Consider the following 24049-nt stretch of genomic DNA (forward strand, 5'->3'; position numbering starts at 1 on the left):
TCTCCTGCCTCAGCCTCCCTAGCTGAGTAGGTGGGATTCAGGCATGTGCAAGCACCCCCAGCAAATTTTGTATTTTTGGTAGGGATGGGATTTTGCTGTGTTCGCCTGATCTCAGGTGATCCAACCACCTCACCTCGGCCTCCCAAAGTGCTGGGATTACAAGCATGAGTCACTGTGCCTGACCTCAAGAAAAATATTCTTGACTAATTTCTTAAATCATTTATTTTAGTTATGAAACATCAATTTTTAATTGGAAGCGCTTATATTTAAAATAGATGGCTGATTAAATTCAGTTAAAGGCAGTGGCTACCTTTTAATACTTTATCACTAATTACTTAATGATGCATCAGTTAGTTTTCTTCTCTCCTTTCTTTTTTTTATTCCTTTACTCTCCTGAATAGGTGCGAAATTGTTTACATGTGCAGATAGGCACATAACAACACTCCTTGTGTTCATGTAGATGTGAAAATGTTATGTAAGCTGCAGTGATAGCCCTGATCTTATTCTCTCAACAAAGTGGCTATTTAAGCTGAAATTTAAAAGGAAAAAGAAAACTTAGGCTTAATCTTTCAGTCATTTCTAACTACTCCCTTTCTTCATCTTTATCCTTCATGCAACCTCCCTAATTTTTCTTAAAATAATCTTCCTAAGAATTAAAATTATTTAAAAAGATAATTGTAAGAATCTAATTAGAAATTTTCAAAATATAATTATGTTATAGTTCTTTTTGCATCATTTTTCTTTTATAAATGAGTGGAAAAATCTTAATGATTGATAAAATTTGCCAAAGGTAATCCTCAGATGTGTAATATGTCTCCCCCTCTCTATTTTAGATCACAAACACTGAAGGCAAGAGATGATTTTATGAGATAAATGTAAAATTCTGTAAAGAAAACTGGTTTCCTTTTTGATAAATTTGTTATAATGCTATTTCATTGTATTAACTCATGTTTTAGGTTATGTGTTAACAACAACAACAAATCCTGTTATTTAAAGTGTCAATTGGTAGCCTTTTCTGATGGAAAAAAAAATCGCATTCTTCCTCTGGATTCCCATTGGTTATATACTGCCTGACTGAAATAATAGGTTTTCTTATTAATTCACTGACATTATTTCAAGTACCTAAGCTTTCCTTAGATTTAAAGAAATAAATCTTGATTAGACCTACACAGGTGCTGTCGCTATCCAATATGTGTTTTTCTTATTTTCAAGACTGGCAGCTAGACTACTTTTTCTTGCCCCCTGTGTCCATGTGGTTCCATATAACCATTTCTCACCAATAGACTGTGAATGAAAGTGACACGTGCTATTTTCTGGTTGATGGGGTTAACAACAGGTGTACCTTCTCTATGCTCTCTTTCTCTCTCTTTTTTCCATTTGCCAACTTAAGAGAGAAGCTTCAAAAATATAGAAGAGAATAAAGTCATAGGCTGGAACGAACCAAGTCCCTACATTCTGTATAAAACAAGGAGACCTCTCTTTCACACACTATCCCCATTCCTGACCTGCTCGTGACTGTCGTAAGAAATAAAGTTTTATTAATAAGCCTTGAGATTTGGAGTATTTTTTAACAACTGTTAGAAAACGCAAAAGAATGCAAGCATAAGCTGATCTAGTACATACATTGAGAATGATTTAGCAGCAGGTAACATTATGTTATATTAAATTGAATGTGCTTAACAAAATAATTTTAAGTATGTATAATCTGGCTTTCAAATCCTACTAAGGGCTCTTGTTCTGCTATTTACCTTTCTTCACCATACACATTGGGCTTTTTATTTGCTTTGTATATTTCCCTATATTTGTATCGTTATATTATGACTGCCAAAATCCAAATGAAAAACGGAGGACTTGATACAGCGAAAAGAAAAAAAGCTCTTATTGGTTGAAAAATGGATACTACCAATGTTTTTCCAGTCATTGATGTAAGTCATATTTTTAAAGGAGAGTAATTCCGTGGCATTTTCAGATTACTGTTATGCCAAGAAGCATGAGTACCCCAGTTAGTGAAATTAATTTTACCTCCAAAATTTATTCAAAAAGTTATTTCAATGTATCAAACCATTAATAGTGTCTTGACAGTTTTGATAGTAGAAAAGAAGCAAAATTAACATATAGCTGATTTCTCAAATGAGTAAAAGCATATTGGTTTTTAATAAAATGTTATATAATACAAACCCTTAAAATTAAAGATAAATTTTAAATAGAAATTTACACTGAACCTTCCTTGGTTACATCAATCACGCATAATCCATTGATTATACATAAATCACATTTTTCTAAATGTTAAAAAAAGTTGAGAAGGATAGAATAACTTTATCCCTCTCAATTTTTTCTAAACTAATGATTAATATTATATGCAATTAAGTATACTCTTAAGTAGTTCATATGTGATTTACATATATGGCTTACTCCAGTAAGACTTTAAGCTACTTAAGAATATCCAGAATCTAATAATTTATATTCTCCAAGGCATCAAGAAAATTTTGGACAAATAATAAGCATAAAATAACAAGCATCTGCTTGTTCTTCTTGCAGAATAGGTGACTTCAAGAATTGATTCTCAGTGCCTAGGTTTGGCCACCACTATGGTTGGGTAAGCAACTTTGGCAATGAAGCTCTTTCTACCACCTCTCCAGCAAAAGATAGAACCAACATGGTAGAACGAATTTTCATAAAGAAAATTGTGACAAAATTAGCCAGTGTTGGCAAGTTTTCAGTGTAGATACAGCCTAATTAACAAAATAATTTACACATAACATCGAGACTCTTATTGGTAGAACGTATTTTGCTGATTTTATATCTTTAACCTTTTAAAATACAATGTTTAGTCATGGAAATATGGACTTTATTAATATAAAATCAAATAAGTAAAAAGTCTTGTTTTGACATAAGTAGTACACTCTAGACAATTCTATACATTTTGAGATTATTATTTTTTTTATTTTTTATTTTTTGAGACACAGTCTCACTCTGTCACCCAGGCTGGAGTGCAGTGGCAAAATCTTGGCTCACTGCAACCTCCGCCTCACAGTTTCAAGTGATTCTCCAGCCTCAGCCTCCTGAGTAGCTGGGATTGCAGGTGCCCATAACCACGCCTGGCTAATTTTTGTATTTTAAGTAGAGACTGGGTTTCACCATGTTGGTCAGGCTGGTCTCAAGCTCCAGACCTCATGATCTGCCCGCCTCATCTTCCCAAAATGCTGGGATTACAAGTGTGAGCCACTGTGTCTGGCAGCATTGTGAGATTTTATAAGTACTCTACCTTTCTCCAGCAATTTATGGCTTTGTCTACCTCAAAAAAATACCATCAGTAAGAATAATGTTATTCTACAGCATCTCAACTGTCACTCTTTCTTTAATCCACATTACCTTATTGTTTGCAAAATCCTAGAACTCAAAATGATGTCAAACTATAGAGAATACAAGTTTACAATTAAAAAATTGACCACTGACAAGATTATTGCTGAGAAAAAATTAATATTACCACCTTAATGAAAAATTGTTGTATCATTAATAGTACAATTTAACTAATTCTCTTAATCTTACATTTTCACTAATAGACGTAGGAGTCCTTTAGATTTACACAATTGTATAAATAAAAATAAGTTTTATTCAAAAACTAATAAATATCGAAAATAAATTTCTAGTTGTAAAAACATAAGGTCATATTTTTATAGACACACATGCATAATTTTCTAATATATCTTATAAGTTCCCAATAATGTACTTTGGAGTGTACATAAATATTTGTTGAGTGTTGACCCTGTAAAGACTTGAAGACTTTAAAGGGCATGAAGTTTATAGCTACTCATTAAGCAAGTGACCAAATTTATCTATACAACATTGGAAACACTTGTATATACATTGGTCCGTCAAGGCAGTATGTATATTAAAACCCAATAAACCTGCTAAATCCTGAGCAAGATGTTTTCATATATGGTATGTTTTTCAGGAGTTCCCAGTGGGTAGGCTATAGCACACTGCTATGCCAGGAAGAAGATACAGGAGTACCAACTAAATTATCAATCATTCCATCTCATGGAGTGGTCAAGGGGAGCCTGGTTTGGGGACATTCCACAGCTCACTTGTCTCTGCTTAAGCAGCTTCATCTAGGGTTCCACAAAGGGCCAGTAAAACTGAACAGATTCATGAGCACTCCCATAAAACCACACTGTTGGTGAGTATAGTGAGCAACAACTGTCTGCTGCAATTCTGCCGCAGTGGCCTGAGCATGATCAATGAGGTGCTCTACTCTTGAGCATATGTTTCCACTGCCTGTAATAGTATGTACCATCCTCCTTGAATAAAAAGGTCTATGGAGCTCCTGGGGAGTTTGTGTTCAATGCATTCAACTGGCTTAAAAAGGCTTCATTAAGAAACACATATAGCCTCATTGTAGTATTATTCACTATACCTAACTGTATGTTGATGGATAATTGGATTAAAAAATGTGGTATGCACATGCAATGGAATATTATTAAGCATTAACAAATAGGAAATCCTACCATTTGTGACAACATAGGTGAAACTGGAGGTGGTATGCTTACTAAAATAAGCCAGTCACAGAAGGACAAATAATTTCACTTACATGAGATACTTAAAATAGTCATACTCATAGAAACAGTGAGTAGAAAGGAGATGACTTGAAAGGAAATGGGAGCGATCAGTCAAAGGGTGCAAAACATCAATTATGCAAGATTAGTATTAGAGATCTACTTCACAGCATAGTGCTTACAGTTCACAGCACTGAATTGCACACTTAAAAATCTACTAAGAGAATAGCTCTTATGTTGTGTTCTTATGATCATCACAATCATCATGATAATCATAATATCACAAGGAGGGTGGGGAAACTATTGGAGGTGATGGACATGTTTATGGCATTGATTATGGTGATGGTTTCACATGTGTATGGTTATCTCCAAACTCATCAAATTGCACATGTCAAATGTGTACAGTGTTTTATATGTCATTCATACCCTAATCAGGTGGTTTATAAAAAGAAATCCAAATAGCCATTTTATGGAAGCAAGTTTAAATTATTTTAAGTTTAGATATGTTTCACTAATGGTTTTGATTTTCCTTTTAATACTTCATAAGATTGTTTTTACTATTTCCCAAATAAACATACTCAAATATTTTCCATCTTACTCCAGTGTGTCATACAAACTTATAGTACCATGTGGACAGGTTGTAAAATATACTGGGAGGTTTGTAACCATTTTAGCATTAACAAAAAACAAACACATATTAATTTATGTTAGGATTTAAATGTAAAGGTGTGAACTCCATAGGCAAGCAGTTGCTTAGGAGTTGATAATTATCATAAAGTTTGAATGACAGTGATTATTTATCAGTACATGGTATTTATATAGTGCTTTACAAACGTTAGGCATACAATAGTATTTAATTTGTATAATAACTCTATCATGAAAGTATTTATCCCCACTTCATAGATATATAAACCAGATCATTTCCCAGGGTGACAGAGCCAATAAATAGCTGAAATCTAAACTATGGTCTTTGTTAAAACTATGTACTGTCCCCAAATTATTAGTTATGTTAACCCAATTTTCTATGTAATTGTTATGAACATCCTACAGAATAGGTTCCCATAATAAATCGGAGAACAAAGAGCATACTAACAAACATCACTACTCCCTAACATAATATTTATTGATTTGCTGTTGCTTCATTTCTATATGATCAATACCTGTCAATGTAATCTTTGTACAAACAGGTTTTCTCTTATATTTTAACTTCCAGGACTATCAATTAGTAGGTGAGAAATGTGGAGGTAAATGACTTGAAGTTGACACATCAAATAAATTATGTTTGATGCCATGGCTAAATCAAAAAATTAAGTTGAAGTTCACTCTAGTAGACAATCTAATGTTTTCAAAACAGTGAAAACTTGCTCTTTGCCAAAATACCAAAAACCCAAAATAGAATTATGCTCTATTGAAGTAGTCTACAAATGTTTAAATAAAACATTTGTGTTGTGTCATCAGTTCAGTTATATCACTTCCAATATTATCTATTTCCAAAAGCTTTTCTTTTTTCCTTATTTATTTATTATTTATTTATTTTGAGATGGAGTTTCACTCTTGTTGCTCTGGCTGGAGTGCAGTGGTGCAATCTTGGCTCACTGAAATCTCCGCCTCTGGGTCAAGTGATTCTCCTGCCTTAGCCTCCTGAGTAGCTGGAATTACAGGTGCCTGCCACCACACCCAGCTAATTTTTTGTATTTTTAGTATAGATGGTATTTCACCATGTTGGCCAAGCTGGTCTCAAACTCCTGACCTCAAGTGATTCATCTGCCTCAGCCTCCCAAAATGCTGGGATTACAGGCATGAGCCACCACTCCTGGCCCCAAAAGCTTATCTTGATAACAAGCTATGACTCAAGATGGCCCAAGTCTGAACACTTCTCTGTCCTGTTACTCTAATAATCATTTTAATTCTCACTGTACCATGTACAGAGTAAATCTCAATTATCAAATTATCAATAGGTATCTACAACATGCTCCTTTAGAGTGAGATAATAAATTAGAAAAAAAATCCAGGTAATTATTATCTCCAGAGGAGAACTGACTTGCCCAAAGTCACGTGGTAAGTAAATGTCAGACATGTCTAATGTCATGTCTCTTAATACTGTATCATTGCTCTTGCTGTCACTAGAGTGAAAATAGCTCCACTTGTGTGTGAACTAGACAGTAAGGTTTACTGAACACCTAATGGGAGTGAGCAATAGACTACCATTCTTTCTTCTTTCATAACAAGATTTTTGAAATACAGCCTCCTCCACTGAACCCATCTTGATTGAACAAAAATGAATACAAATTGCCTTGCCCTACTTCTGATTGCAGAGGGCAACTTGTATTTCCACACTGTGAAAAGATGGGAAGCTCTACTAAAGCTTTGAATAATCTTAGTGCTTAATACTATGACTACTGACTTCTCTGAGTATAACTTCTCAAAAGAATTAAAAACATGTGAGAGAAAAACTTCCAGCATTGTGTTCTTCCTACTGTCATTTTAAAATGCATTTTATTTTCTGATTTTTGTGAGGCAAATTTCTCATAAAGGAAGAATAAGGAACATGGTGCTATTCTCACTAGTGAAATGGCCTGACCTAAACTGGCCATGGGAGACAATCCTACCACCTTGTACAACATAAAAATCATATGAATATCAACAATCACCAGTCTAAAATTTTAATTTTATAAATGGAGGACACAATTGCTTAGAGAGGTTAAAGATTTGTACAAGGGTCTTGGTTGAGAGCAGAACCAGGTCTGGAATCTGACGTCCTGACTTCCATCTATGTCCTCTTCCTACCAAACCACCTGTTTCCTAATGAGTATAATTCTTTTATATATAACACAATAAAATATATTGTATATAAAATGCACATCATTCTATATATATCCTTATATTTCTGTATTGAGTCCATTGATCCATTTAGCAAATGTTGATTGTTCATCAATTCCACAATTCATACAGAGCACAGCCCTTGCAGTAGTAAATACTTGGTTTCAATAACTCTTTTAAATAATTAAAAAATAAAACACAGCTACAGATAAATAGGTCTGTTGGTTGCTATATAAATAAGGTAAGTGCTATTTCTATATACAACACATAGAAAAACGTATAGATATAACTCCTTGAAGCCTTAATTTATAAGATTATCATCATGTATTCATTTAATTGAATGCAAGGCATGATTTATATAAAATACACCATTATTTTATATAATAATAAGAAAACATAAATGACCAATTCCAATGCAGCAATAACATAATGCTAAGATGCAATCAACAATAGACATATCCATATTTCAGAGATAATATAATAGGAATACATGTGCCAGAAAACTTAGAAACTATGCTGTAATTTTATCTATATATAAAGGAAGATAAAGAAAAGGAGAGGTTACTATGTACTAGGCATTAGGTCTACTGATTTTAGATGCATATTCTCACTCAATCCTCACTTGTCCTTCGATTTAGGTGCTGTTTTGATTCCATTTTATAAATGAAGGAGGTTAAGAATTATGATATAAAGTTACTTACCAAGATCACATTCTTTGAGAAAGAATAACCTCTTGTTCTCTTTATTCTGTTATTATTTTTCATGTGGTCACAATTCTGCAAGGTGACTTGTACTAAGCCAAGTACTGTCCTCAGGTGCATTGTATCTAGTAGGGGACTCTCATCATGCACACTGAAGGAGAAAATAATTTCAGGTTTTAACTTAATCCAAGATAATGTATTGAGTTTTCTACCTAATCCTCTTTTGTGAAAATAAAAAAGGTTTTACATATATTTTGTGTAAATCAACACAAACAAAAACCTGAAACAGAGATTTCCTCCAAAGGACAGAAAATCAAACCAAGCCCAATCATCATATCTTTATAAAAAGTAAAAGAAAAAAAATGACCATGAATTCTTGTATTTTGAGTATGTTATTTTTTACATTTCTTTCCTTTTACTTCTGCCTCCCAGGAACACAATAAAGTCAGTAAAACACAAGACATATCGAAATTTCTTCATTTGCATGATTAGGGAATAGTATTTCCATTTTGTTTTGTTTTTTAAACCATGGAGAGTTGCTAACAATTTCAGTTAAATGGGTTTGTGCACTACCATTCATGTGGTGCTTTGTCAAAAGAAGAAGAAGGAGAAGAAGAAAGAAGGAAAGAAAATAAAACACACACATACACATCAAACTAGCATGCATGCCAAAATATTACAGAGAACTCAAACAGAATTGAGAGCTTTTATACCAGGGAACATATTTACTGAAGCAGAAAGTATTCTCTGTGTGAATAAGCTTCCCCAAAATATCTTGGCCTAAATGAATGTCCTTAAACTCATTTAGAATACCATGCTTTTTATGAATTCTACATGCTTGTCAAATTCCTCAAACTATACTACAAGCTACCTCTTCATAGTATCACTCTATTTTATGATGCTTGTTTATAATATTCATTCAGAATTTCATACCCTGATCAACATTTTTAAATTCAATAATTAAATTGGTCCTGAGAGTGGGCTATGGCTGAAAAAATTCCTTAAAATGTGGAAGTGACTTTGGAACTGGGTAACAGGCAGAGATTGGAACAGTTTGGAGGGCTCAGAGGAAGATAGAATAATGTTGGAAAGTTTGGAACTTCCTAGAGACTTGTTGAATGGCTTTGGCAAAAATGCTGATAGCAATATGGACAATGAGGTCCAAGGTGAGGTGGTCTCAGATGGAAATGAGGAAGTTGTTGAGAACTGAAACAAAGGTGACTCTTGTTATGTTTTGGCAAAGAAACTGGAGGCATTTTGCCCTGCCCTAGAGATTTGTGGAACTTTGAACTTGAGAGAAATGATTTAGGGTATCTGGGAGAAGAAATTTCCAAGCAGCAAAGCATCGAAGAGGTAACTTGGATGCTGCATTCAGTTTTATAATGGAACCAGAGCATAAAGTTAAAAAAAAAAATTGCAGTCTGACAATTTGATAGAAAAGAAAAACTCATTTTCTGGGGAGAAATTCAACCCAGCTGCAGAAATTTGCATTTGCATAAGTAGCAAGGGGCCTAGTATTAATCCCAAGGCTGTGGGGAAAATGTCTCCAGCCCATGTCAGAGACCTTCATGGCAGACCCTCCCATCACAGGCCCAGTGGCCCAGGAAGAAAATGTGGTTTAGTCGGCCAAGCCTAGGATCCTCATACTGTGTACAGCCTAGGGACTTGGTACCTGGCCTTTAAGCTGGTCCAGCTGTGGCCGAATGGGGCCAATATAGAATTTGGTCTGTGGCTTCAGAGGGAGGAAGTGCCAAGCTTTGGCAGTTTCCATGTGGTGTTGAGCCTGCGGGTGCACAGAAGTCAAGAATTGAGGTTTGGGAACCTCCGCTTAGATTTCAAAAGATGTATGAAAAAGTCTGGATGCTCAGACAGAAGTTTGCTGCAGGGGCAGGGCCCTCAAGAAGGACCTCTGGTAGGGCAATGCAGAAGGGAAATGTGGGGTCAGAGCCTCCACACAAAGTCCCTACTGGGGCATTGCTTAGTGGAGCTGTGAGAAGATGGCTACTGTCCTCCAGACCCCAGAATGGTAGATCCACCTACAGCTTCCACTGTACACCTGGAAAAGCTGCAGATACTCAATGGCAGCCCATGAAAGCAGCCAGGAGAGAGGCTGTACCCTGCTAAGTCACAGAGGTGGAGCTGCCCAAGACCATGGGAACCCACCTCTTGCATTAGTGTGACCTAGATGTGAGACCTGGAGTCAAAGAAGATCATTATGAAGCTTTAAAATTTGACTGCCACACTGGATTTCTGACTTGCATGGGACCTGTAACTCCTTTGTTTTGAGCCATTCTCCCATTTGGAATGGCTATATTTACCCAATACTTCTACCCCATTATATCTGGGAAGTAACTAGCTTGCTTTTGATTTTACAGGCTCAGCAAGGGACTTGCCTGGTGTCAGATGAGACTTTGGACTGTGGACATTTGGGTTAATGCTGAAATAAGTGTAGGCTTTGGGGAACTATTGTGAAGACAGGATTGCTTTTGAAATGTGAGGACATGAGATTTGGAGATGTCAGGAGTGGAATGATACAGTTGACCTGTTTTCCCACCCAAATCTCAACCTGAATTGTTTCTCCCAGAATTTCCATGTTGCAGGAGGGACCCAGGAGGAAGTAATTGAATCATGGGGCCTGAGGTCTTTCCCTTACTGTTATCATGATAGTAAATAAGTCTCGTGAGATCTGATGGGCTTATCAGGGGTTTCTGCTTTTCCTTCCTCCTCATTTTCTCTTGTCAGCACCATGTAAGAGGTGGGTTTTTGCTTCCCACCATGATTCTGAGGTCTCCCCATCCATGTAGAACTGTAAGTCTAATTAAACCTTTTTTTCTTCCCAGTCTCAGGTATGTCTTGATTAGCAGCATGAAAATGGTTATACAATAATCATTATTTTAAAACTATCATTTGCTAATGTTATCATGTGTGTTAATAGTTTTAATATCAGAACCCCCATAAACATTAATTTATCTTATATAAATATATCCCAGAGTGTACTTCAAATTCATTCATCAGCCTTAGTTTCTTAATATAAATTATTTTGATTCCCATTTGATTTACTACCCAGGAATACATTAGAAGTGAAAGTTCAAATTGTACTTTTGAGAAAATCAATTTATTTGTCCCACATAGGGCCAAACATTTCTCCACATGATTCTCGTGTGATACCAAGTTTAAGAACCACTGACTTGTACAGTGGAGGGATGATTGCTACAAAGGCTACCAGTTTATAAAGACGTGCTTTATGGAAGGTAAGGCAATATTACAACTGGGCCTTGGCGAATATTGAAACCAGGATACAAAAAAAGATTTACAGATTTTATGAAATCTTTCCTGTATCTTCTTTGTTTCTCTCTTATTGCTATTTTCATTCTCTTTCCTTAAGGCTTTTCTGCATTTAGTTAGTTCATACAATTGAAATACGGCTGCCAGTACCCCCGAAGTTGAGGGTTTAGCCAGGACTACTCTGGAATTTCTCATCCTCTATTACAAATGGATGAGAGTAAGCCTGGCCATATACATTCATCCTTAAACCACGCAGCTTTGGGCTGGGTCAGGGATCATGTTTTGTGATTTGGCTGCTGTCCCATGACTGTAGGTATAAGAAGATGAAGGCAGGAGAAGGAACAGAAAACCCCAATGTTGAAAAACACGTATTATTTTTAACCTGAATGTTCCAGTCTCAATACTATACACATAGCGGTTGATTAGGACCTGGTCTGAATGGACTTCATTTCTGAATATACAAAGGAAAAGAAAACTTGAAAACTGAGCTACACTGTCAATTTTATCAGCATTCTATCACTAACTTTCTACATATCCAAATGATATCCTGGAATTGAACACTGTCTCTTTTTGAGGCCTTTTAAAATCATTAATACGTCAGTGATGAATCCTTCTTACATAGCTATATACACTTACTGATTATACCCACTTTGTAGTACTAATTATTTTGTCCCTTATGATTTTATTATTTATAATTGTGATGTATTTTTTTTCTATTAGATTGTTTAATATAACCATCCTGGGGGGAATACAAAAAGATCGATAAATAACTTTTAAGTGAAATATAATCTACATTTTATTCAGCCAATTTTGAGTAGGACTTTTTTAAAGAAAATGAGCCTTAAAATCTAAATATAAAATTAAATACAAAAATATTGATTTATTCTTAATTGCAAAATAAATCACAAATTTGCTTAGGTTAAAATATGACAAATACCACAAACACTGCAAAAATGGGAAAGAAATGACAATTCTAAAAATTAATTAATATCTCTGTAATGTTTTATTCCAACATGTTTTTGCTGTCACTCCTTGATTGCCTCCTTATATGACCATTTTAAAAATAGTTTCTAAGTCCGGGCGCGGTGGCTCACGCCTGTAATTCCAGCACTTTGGGAGGCCGAGGCGGGTGGATCACGAGGTCAAGAGATCGAGATCATCCTGGTCAACACGGTGAAACCCCGTCTCTACTAAAAATACAAAAAATTAGCTGGGCATGGTGGTGCGTGCCTGTAATCCCAGCTACTCAGGAGGCTGAGGCAGGAGAATTGCCTGAACCGGGGAGGCGGAGGTTGTGGTGAGCCGAGATCGCGCCATTGCACTCCAGCCTGGGTAACAAGAGCGAAACTCCGTCTCCAAAAAAAAAAAAAAAAAAAAAAATAGTTTCTATGTAGATATGATAGTATTTTGATAGTTTATTTCTTCTTCTAACATGCTTCATTTTTTTGTTCAATGTTTTAAATTCTACATAAAACATAGTCTATGATAAAAAAAAATTATTCCATATTGGTAGTATTATCACATAGTTGTGTGCTGTTATCACAAAAAATGGTAAACTATATATTGTGTTATTCTTAACAAAAAGGGGAAAATTATCTGGTACAACAACTATACACTGCATTATCAAATATATGTTATATGTGGAGGAAATTCTGTGGACTAGAAATAAACGAAAACCAAATTTTCTCCTTATATCTTTATACATCTGGTGATTGAAAGAATTTTCCACAGACTGACTTTTGCCTCTATATGGTTCAAACTTTTTATCTCCCTCATAACCTACACATTTCCAACGCCAGAAGCCACTGGACTTGTTAACTTTGCAATAAGGCCACTTAGTCTAAACCTTCACTTCACAACTCTAGGTGAATAAGTGCAGTGTTCAGTAGGTATATTCCTAAAATTTATTGGTACACAGGAGGTGGATAACAATTATCTTAGGTGAACACAGAAGTGACTACAAATTACATGATGTATGTAAAATAATTATAACTCTCTGTAGTTTCCCCTTAGCTAATCCTCCAGAATGAAACAACCACTCTATCAATCCCACTTACAAAGAGAAAAGTGACTGCAGATGTATCAGATATCAAGAGGCAGTGGACTTCATTGATTGTGGTTTGGCAAAAACTTAGGATCATGGGAAGAAACTTCCATGGCTCCTTTCTACACCTTCAAAGGGTTTGTGCAAGGGAGGGGACATAAATTATAGGCTTCGTTAGCCTCCTGGCAAATCCCTTTGAGAATGAGCCTATTCCTCCTCCCACACCGAATACAAAGATATATTTATGAGGAATGAATAAAGATTCTGACGCTCTGGTCAGCTCGTGACAGTCTGTATTGGAAGCTGGAAATGAGTAGCGAGGCCAGGAGAGTGGCTCACACCTGTCATCCCAACACTTTGGGAGGCTAAGGTGGGCAGATGGGCAGATCACGAGGTCCAGAGACTAAGACCATCTTGGCGAAATAGTAAAACCCCTTCTCTACTAAAAATACAAAAATAACTGGGCATGGAGGCACGCACCTGTAGTCCTAGCTACTCAGGAGGTTGAGGCAGGAGAATTGCTTGAACCCAGGAGGCTGCAGTGAGCCAAGATCATGCCACTGCACTCCAGCCTGGGCTACAGAGCAAGACTCCATCTCAAAAAAGAAAAGAAAAGAAAAGAAACGTAAATGAGAAGTTAGTTTAGGTAGGTGGAGCCTAATTTTCTATTAACTAGAAAATGAAAAATGATATGAAATCGGCATAATAATCATCCTTTTAAACATGGGTGAGATGTCAAATCTGGCTGGTAACAGCAAGATTTAGTTGCATAACAAAGTGAAGGTGACATAAAAATGCAAATGAAAAGGATCAAAGCAAAGTACTGTGGAACTGAAATCTAGAACAATAGGGGATTAATTCTAGAATTGTGATTTCTTAAAGCAGAGTCAGGATGTTAAGTCATGACCAGGATCATAAACTGCCACAACAAAAGAAGAGAGAAAGAGCAGAAAGCCAGAAACAAAACAAAATATGGAGAAATGCCTCAAGACTGATCAAAAAGATTTAAAATAGCAGTCAAAAACCTCAAGACAGAAGTGAACAAGAGGCTGGATGTGGTGGCTCGCACCCGTAATCCCAGTATTTTGAGAGGCTGAGGCAGGCAGATCCTCTGAGGTTCAGGAGTTTGAGACCAGCCTGGCCAAATAGTGAAACCCCATCTCCATTAAATACAAAACTTAGCCGGGTGTGGCTGCATGTGCCTGTAGTCCCAGCCACTCTGGAGGCTGAGGCAGGAAAATCACTTGAAACCGGGATGCGGAGGTTTCGGTGAGCCTAGATCATGCCACCGAACTCCAGTCTGGGCAACAAAGTAAGACTCCATCTCCCTACCATCCCCCAAAAAAGAAGTAAACGAGAGAATCAAGTACAACATGGTTATTTCTTAGAATTAACATCCGGCCTCCTGTAACCCTGATAAGTTAGTTATATTACGAGTAACTTTATGAAAAGAAACCCATTTATTTGTGTATTTATTTATCAATTACTTACTGAGTTCCTACTACTTGCTAAGCACTACACTTCTCTTTGCAGTTATGGTTCATGATGCGGCTAACATTTTGGTCACATTTCAATTTCTAAAATGACAAAGAGAAAGATGAGGCCTGAAAATGTTCAAAGACTAAAATTGTTAATAAAAATCTAGCTCTTTTAACAAAAAAATTTCAAGGGCCACAATTTCACTAATATGTTGTCTTAATATTAAGTCTTTGCAAAGGTTTGAGAACATGACATTATTAAGGAGTTTCCAATGACACATCATTTTAGAATAAAAAGGTTTGTCTTTTTTCCTTTGTCTGAAAAGAGAGGAAAGCTTCAGAAGTTTAAATGGCTAGAAATAATGTTTGTTTGTTTATTTATTTATTTATATTTTATTTTTAGATGGAGTCTCGCTCTGTCACCCATGCTGGAGTGCAGTGGTATAATCTAGGCTCACTGCAACCTCCACCTCCCAGGTTCAAATGATTCTCCTGCCTCAGCCTACTCAGCAGCTGGGATTCTAGGCATACAATCGGCTAATTTTTGTATTTTTGCAGAGACAGGGTTTCACGGTGTTGGCCAGGCTGGTCTCAAACTCCTGACCTCAGATGATCTGCCTGCCTCAGCCTCCCATAGTGGGATTATAAGTGTGGACCACATCGCCCAACCAAAATTGGTATTTGGAACATTCTATTTATTTTTAGGAGTAGGTTCATTAGCTTGAAAACTTAGAAATGTACAGATTATGGTGCTGAATTAATAGTTTACATAATAATTTTTAAAGTTCTCATTGGGCTCTGTAAATTTTATTAACAAACACTTTGTAAATTTTATTAACAAATGTTTAAAAAAAATTGGACATTAAAGGCAAGCAAGACAAAATTCTAATTATCTTTTGCTGCAAAGCACCATATGTTGCTGCTTTAAAATCAGCAAAGACGATGAAGAACATCCAGATTTTAAATAAAACTTTGATAAATCTAACCAGGGTGAAAAAGTTAAGCTGGTCAACACATTGCGTAGTGACTCTATTTACAACATATTTAATCATGCCAAAATATTTCTCATTTAGCATAAGCACCCATTAATACACAAAGAAGATGTGGTTTGTCACTTTAATACTCGATACAGTTTTGTACCCAGCTGTGGCCCTCAAGAAATTTTAAAAATTTTCATATGGTGCTGGAGTTTGGTAGAGGGATGGATAGAGTGGGAGGGAGACATGTGTATCCCCTTACAAAGCAACCAGATGTTTACTCTCACACTTGGCATAAAAAGTTAAGTGAGCATTAAAAATATTGATTGTATGCATGTAATTTAGATAAAACAGTTTTTAGGCTTGCTTTATGATTTATTTAATCTCTTGCAGAGAAGAAAAATGGAATTGTTTCTTAAAGATTTTAAAGATAAATATGCATCCAATTTTGATTTGGGAAATAGTATAATTTTATATTTGCATTTCAGCTGGAAAGAACACTATAAAAGGGAATTTTCCTGAGTTACTAAGCAGCAAGCACGTTTCAGTCACTTTCCTTGGGTTACAGGTAGTTGATCTCTCATCCTCAGGAAGGAACACTGGGCAGTAACCAGGAATCAGCACTAACTAAGTTCTAAAACTATTAACAAATCCTAAGTACCAATCATCAAAAGTCAGATAGGCCTCTTCTGTGACTTCTTGTCATAGTGAAAATTTTAGGAGAATAAATCTTTCTAGAGTATTCATGAGATCCATACAGACATTATGATGGTAAGATATGGTAAGATAAGCCTCTCTCAAGATTTAATCTAAGTGAAGAATCATAAGTATTCTCCTCAAGGCATTTTAACAGATCTGAACTTGCCTTCTGAGGTCTTTTGATCTAAAGCTAAAAGAAAATCAGCTATTTAAGAGTTTTCAAGAATCACATGTCACCAAAAAAATATTGTGGACAGAATTTATCAATTTTTATCAAAATATTTGTGTGGCTGGGCACAGTGGCTCATGCCTGTAATCCCAGCACTTTGGGAGGCCAAAACAGGTGGGTCACTTGAGGCCAAGAGTTCAAGATTAGCCCAGCCAACATGATGAAATCTTGTATCTACTAAAAATACAAAAATTAGCCAGGCACGGTGGTGGACACTCAGCTACTTTGGACGCTGAGACAGGAGAATTGCTTGAACCACCAGGAGACTGAGGTTGCAGTGAGCCGAGATCACGCCACTACTCTCCAGCCTAGGCATGGGGCATGTGTATGGAAAGAAACCCCACCTGAAACACAAGTCTGCAGGGTTTCTTGAAAGCTACAAGTGTCCACTCGCATTGAGAAAAGCCCTCTGCCACCCTAGGAACCACACTAAGAACAAGATATCAAAAACCAACCACAGTAGGACTTGAGCTTCCTCTTAGGATGCAGTAAAGTACAGAGAGAGGCTCTATCTGTAAAAGATTATCTATCATCTATCATCTCTATCTATCCATCTATCTATCTATCATCTACCCATTTTTTGTACTTTTGTACTATCTATACTTGTAGCTATGATGAGCACTTTGTCTGGCTAAATATTCATTTGATTTGATTTCTAACCCAAATTCTGGTTTTCAACATTATGAAAAAACTGTTAATTTATTTTGAAGTCACTTCTTTCTGTCTTAAACATCTTTGACTTCAGGAGACCTCAACTTAAAGGTTTTGTTTGTTTGTTTATTTGTTTTTGTTTTGTTTTTTCATGGACAGACACATGTAAACTATGGCATAAAATACATTTTATGGCATGATTAGCCACAGTATAAATATTAAATATTAAGTAAGGGAATCATATCTTTGCTATTTTCTGTGTTCTATACTTTGTGCCTGAAGTTCCCTCCCCTCTACCCTAAAGACCCAGTACAGCTAGTGCTCGACTTACGACCACGGTCGGGACCGCAGGCCGGTCGTAACATGATTTGGTCGTAAGTTGAGTAGGCTATATGTACAGTTGAAATGGTGCACGCGGAGATGGTAGTGCTGCCGGAAGCTGGTCCGCACTGTCTTACGCCCAGCTGGGCAACGTTTGCGCTGCCAGACGCGGAGCAGTCGTGGCTACCAATTGTGGTCCTAAAGTCGAAAGGTCGTAAGTTGCATAGGTGGTAAGTTGATCAATACCTGTATCTACATTCTATTCTTCAGCTATGGAAAACCCACCAGAGCCCCACCCTGGCATCATGGTGGCCTGGTCACCAATAGACAATCCTCCTAAGCTCCAGAGTTGGCTTCTTATTCTATCCTCACAACCCCTTCCCTTGCCAAATATTCTATACTCTCAATGGAATTTCAGCTACCTGCAAAATAAATGAATCTCAATAAAGAGTTAACGCCTTCACACAGAGAATGGATGATTAATAAATAGTCTTTGTTGAATTCGTATCTGAAATAAATTTATTTCCAAATTAAATTCTAACTACTTTAATTTAAAACCTTTTGATGGAAAATATTTTTCAAAGTCCTTACAATTAAACTCATAAAATAAATGAATAATTTCTAAACATTGACAATTTTATTTCAGAGAGAGATTTTGAATTTTTATATATGCTATGTCTTCAAATTATATCTTGATTTGTTACAAGATATTCTATGCTTGGCTTTTTTGGCAAGATTTTGATTTATTATTTTCTCTAGTTTTTAAATTTTGTAAATGTTTAAATGTCACAAGCTTTTCAGGTTATTCAGTCTTATTTATAGACCCTCAGAATCATTTTTCTATAAAAGAGAAATTATATAAATAAAAATCCTATTACCTTGAAATATATTAAAAAATATGGCTGGACAGAGAGAATCAAGAATGAGCACTGCCCCCATTTTTCTGACACTCCACCACCACAATCTTAGCACCTGGAAACAAGCAACAGCAGTCTGCTGCTGGGGACGGGGCATGCGTATGGAAAGAAATCTCACCTGAAGGACAACTCTGCAGCGTTTCTTGAAAGCTACAACTGTCCACTGGCATTGAAAGAAGCCCTCTGCCACTCCAGGAATCACACTAAGAACAAGGTACCAAAACCAACCACAGTAGGACTTGGGCTTCCTCTTAGGATGCAGTAAAGTACAAAAGAATGTTGCTATGTTGCTCTCACTCTAACAGTGACAAAGGAACAACAAAAATCAAATAATCTTAATCTGATAGAAGTCAACAATTAGGTTTCTAAATTATGGTTAAATATTGAAGCAAAATAACTATTTAAGAAAACTAGCTATGGACAAAACCGTAATATTGAAATCTTAGGAATGCCACCTTCTTAAAACATTTTTTAAATAATTTATTTTTCATCGTAAATGCGTCTAACTTAAGGCAATGATGATATTTAATACATTGATGACATTTGTTAAATGATGGAATCTTTGCTCTCTATTTGAACAGATAAAGTCTTCAGCCTTTTTTGCCTATTACCAGACCATGTTACTGGAATGTGACACTTCTTCAATTTCTTCCCTATGTGGTGTCAGAATTCCTCCTTTATCAGTCAGTCAACCTGCCAGGAGAGCCTTCTGTTCTCTTTCCACATTTTCTAAGTTAATTCAGACTTCATAGCCTACTAAGTAAGAGCCGGGCCATAGGGAACTGTTAGAAAAGCCACTTTTCTCACACTTTTCCCTTACAGAGTGCCATGGCAGTTATACTCAAGAGATGCCTGTCTAAGTGACTATCAGGAACACTTACTAGCAAACATTCAAGGTCAAAGCACATTTCAGCATGGGATACAAAGATATCTTGTGACTTACTGGCCTCCATTTATGAGTTTTCAGGAAGAACAATCAGTGCAGGCTATAGAATAGAGAAGATACAAAAAATAAGAAAAAATTATTACTGAGGACTAGTACAAATTCAATTTTTCCATATTATTGAATTTATACAAACAATATTTAACTGTGTTCCATTTATTCTTCAAAAAACATTGTAATGTTTAAGGATTTTATTTCAAGAAATATTTAAGAAATTGACCACTGCACTTCTAAAAACTTCTCACATATTGGGCTAGTTGCACCTTCTATAAGGAGAGAAAGCATTTGACTTTGTAGAAAAAGAGTTATTAGAGATCATCCCCAAACTTAGGTTTTGTGCCTCTTCACTGGAAAAAAAAAATGACTTTCTCTGGGCCACACATTCTATTTCACACTAGTTAGAGCAAAACTTATTCCATTTGTTAGGTTTGTTGGTGGCCCAGAAACAAGCAGTTGATTAAGGTTTAGCAGTTGTTAGGGTGGGGTGAAGCATTGGTGATTGTTTTGTCGTTGTTCACTGGTTGGTTTAGTTTCATCAACATATAGAGTACCATGTGAAAAATAATTTTTTTTCATTATTTATTCTTAAAATAAGACTGTTTATACTTTTAATTCGTTAGAAATTACAGAGAAAAGAACAGCTGTGCATATTCAAAAGCAATGCACATATGAAAACAATGATTTAGCATTATGCTTTTAGTTATGGAGATGCCTGTTACATATTTCATAAGAAACAGGCTGAAAGATATGATCGAACACTGAAAGAATACCACTACATTAAGGAGATTGTCTAGTATACCTGTGTCATCAAACACTGGCGATTCATTTATTTTCTTGTAGAGTGTGTAAGGCCCATTTTGATCATATTTCAAAAAGAAGTGTTCAGATTTGCTTCAAATTACTCTCCTTAAGTATTTCTTCCCAAATAAATCTTTGCATAATAACTGGTACTGTACCTGGTCATGAACCCTGTTCAGTGGTAGTTCATTAGCTTTAGTAGTGGCAGCAACATAATATTTGAATCCCTATCTATCCCATGCCTCAAGAAGATCAACTATGCACCTTATTTCTCTAGCACGAAATGATTTTTGGATAGATCAGGTGACATCAATGCCATTAAATATAGGATCTGCTGACCCTGCTCTTTGCTACTGTTTTCTGCACCTCAGTATAAGTCTGGTCCGTGATAAAGCTTGAATAAATGTTTTCTACAAACAGTTGAATTAACAACTTAAGATAAATTACAGACTTACTTACGTTCTCTCTCAGAATTAGCCTATGCTACTGTTGATTAATGCACTTGGAGGATAATCCTGAATCCCCCATGCCTCAGGCAGCCCAAGAGACATTTCATTCACATGTGAATGGGAGAAGGACCCAGGAGAGTTTCATGGAAGGAACTTCTGAAAGTGAAGAAAGTGCTTAATCTTCTTTGCCAGGGGATTTGCATGTTGATCCTACAAGTATCCCTCACCCTCTGCTATACTGCTAACAATTTATTTTGTGATAATTTTATAGACGGTGCTCCATACTTATTCTAATTAAAGGAATGTGTCTTACATAGGTGATAGGCATGCTGAGATTTGGATGGATTTAAAATGCTAATATGTGAAGAATTATCGATATTATTTAGATGCTGGACACTTGAGCCCTTACCATTGTTCACTCTGCAAGTCTAATCAGATGATACTTCTCAAATTATTGATGTACAAATGAGATTTTACTACCATAATTTCTTCTGTGTAAAAATGTTCATTGTGCTTTAGGTTGAAGTGAATCCATACAGTGTATACACAACACATAATGTGCAATAAAAATAAGATAATGTCATGAATTTTCCAAAAATTTTAGACACGCTAGTCATCATTTGTTCTTCCTTTTAATTTTTCCTGAAGAAATGACATGCTGCAAATGCATTTTTTACCATTTCATTTAAAATTGAGGAGGTGGAGCAAGGCGGTGGGATAGAAGGTGTCCCTGGTCCCTCCCTGCCCCAGGAACATCAAATTTTAACAACTATTATCACATAGAAAACCACCATCATGAGAACGAAAAAGTGAGCAATCACAGCATGTGGTTTTAATTTCATATCACTCAATGACGCATTGAAGAGGGTGAGAGAGACAGTCTTATATGGCTGATGCCACTCCCCACACGCTGCCACAACCCCCAGCAATGGCCCTAGAGCATGGAGAATCTGTTCACTTAGTGGAGGGAGAGCACAGAGACTGGATAACTTTACATTGAACTTAATGCTACCCTGCCATAGCAGAGAATAAAGCCATGCTGGGACCAACCAGTGCCCACAAAAGAGGGTGCAACCAAATCAGCCCTAGCTAGAGGGAAATTTGCCCATTCCAGCAGTTAGAACTTAAGTTTATTCATAAGCCTTGCCATTGCAGGCTGAAATGCTCTGAGGTCTTACGTAAATTTGGAAGGCAGAATAGGACACAAGAACTGCAATCCCTAGGCAACTCCTAGTGTTAGACTGGGAAAGTCAGGCAGGGAAAGATAAGTACCATACATCCTCACTCATAGGCAGGAGCTGAAAATCTTAATCTCATGAAAATAGGGAATAGAATGCCAGATACTAGAGTCTGGAATAGGCTAGGGAGAGGGATGAAGAGAGGTTGGTTGTGGGTACAAACACAAAATTAACTAAAAGGAATATTTTAAAAATATTTGATAGCAGACTAGGGTGACTAAAGTTAGCAAAATATTATGTATATTTCCAAGTAACTAGAAGAGAGGATTTTAAATGATACCATCACACAAAAATGGTAAATAGTCAAAATGATAAATACCTCAAATACCCTGACGTGATCATTACACATTCTGTGTAACATTCACATGTATGTGTGTATGTTATATGTGTATGCACACACATATATATATGTACCCTGACTTGATCATTACAAATATTTATGCATGGGCATATATATGTATATATAGAATATACACATATATATGTGAATGTTGCATAGAATGTGTAATAAGCAAGTAGGGATATTTGAGGGGTGTGTGTGTGTACATGTATATATGTGTGTATATGTATATATGATCAAGTCAGGATATTTAAGAGGTGTGTGTGTATGTATGTATATATGTATACATATAAATATATGTATAAATTTTATGAAAAATATTTTATATAAATAAAAGGGAAAATATACAAATCTATTGGGCTCCTATACACTAGCAAAAAACAATCGGAACCTGTCTTTTAAATATATCACTTATAATAGCACCAAAGTTAAATATTGAGAAATAATTCCAACCAAAAACTGTAAAATCTCTGTTATGAAACCTACAAACATTGTTGAGAAAAATTAAAGAAGTACCTTTGGATGTCTTCTTTGGAGAAATATCTGTTCAAGTTCTTTGCCCTATTTTTAATCAGGTTATCATTATTATTATTTTTTGCTATTGAGTTGTAACAGTTTCTAATGTATTTTGGAAATTAACCTTTTATCAGATATGTGATTTGCAATGACTAGTTGGCATATGACAGGATGCCCAACATCATTAATTATTACACAAATGCAAATCAAATCTAATTGCATGTCACTTTGCACCTCACAGAATAACTACTATTAAAAAAAGAGTAAGTGCTGGCAGGAATGTGGAGAAAGTGGAACAATTATACACTGCCAGTGGAAATGTATGATGGTACAGTATCTATGAAAAATAGTATGCAAGTCTCTCAAAAAATTAAAAATATAACTACCACGACTCAGAAATCAGTATATATTTTAAATAAATAAAATCAATATCTTGAATAGATATCTACACTCTCATATTTCTTGTAACATTATTCGTAATGACCAAGATTTAGGAAAAAAACAAGTATTCATTGATAGATAAATAAAGAAAATGTAGTCAAATTAATGAAGAAATATACCTTGTCGATGGGTTCAGAGAGTATTGATAATGTGTAAATGTCCTCCAAATGTAAACTAAAACAATTAAACTTTCAGAAGGACACTTGTGAAAATACTTTCATAACCTTTCCAAAAGAAAAAAAAAAGGATACAAAAATTTAAGAAAAATGTATATATATTGACATAACATAAATTAAGAACTTCTATTCATAAAAATACTATTAAGAGAGTGTAGTGTTAGTGCATTCTTGCACAACTATAAAGACATACCTGAGACTGGGTAATTTATTAAAAAAAAAAAGGTTTAATTGGCTCATGGTTCTGCAGACTTTACTGGAGGCATGGAGGGGGAGGCCTCAGGAAACTTACAATCATGGCAGAAGGGAAAGTAGGCACATCTTACATGGCTGAGGCAGGCGAAAGAAAGAGAAGGGGGAAGTGCTACACACTTTTAAACAACCAGATCTCATAAGAACTCACTTACTGTCACTAGATCCACCCCCTTGATCAAATCACCTTCCACCAGGATCCTCCTCCCACATTGGGG

The sequence above is a fragment of the Sapajus apella genome, unplaced genomic scaffold, assembly GCF_009761245.1.
Source record: "Sapajus apella isolate SASKATOON/1434 unplaced genomic scaffold, GSC_monkey_1.0 scaffold18, whole genome shotgun sequence".
Lineage (NCBI taxonomy): Eukaryota > Metazoa > Chordata > Mammalia > Primates > Cebidae > Sapajus > Sapajus apella.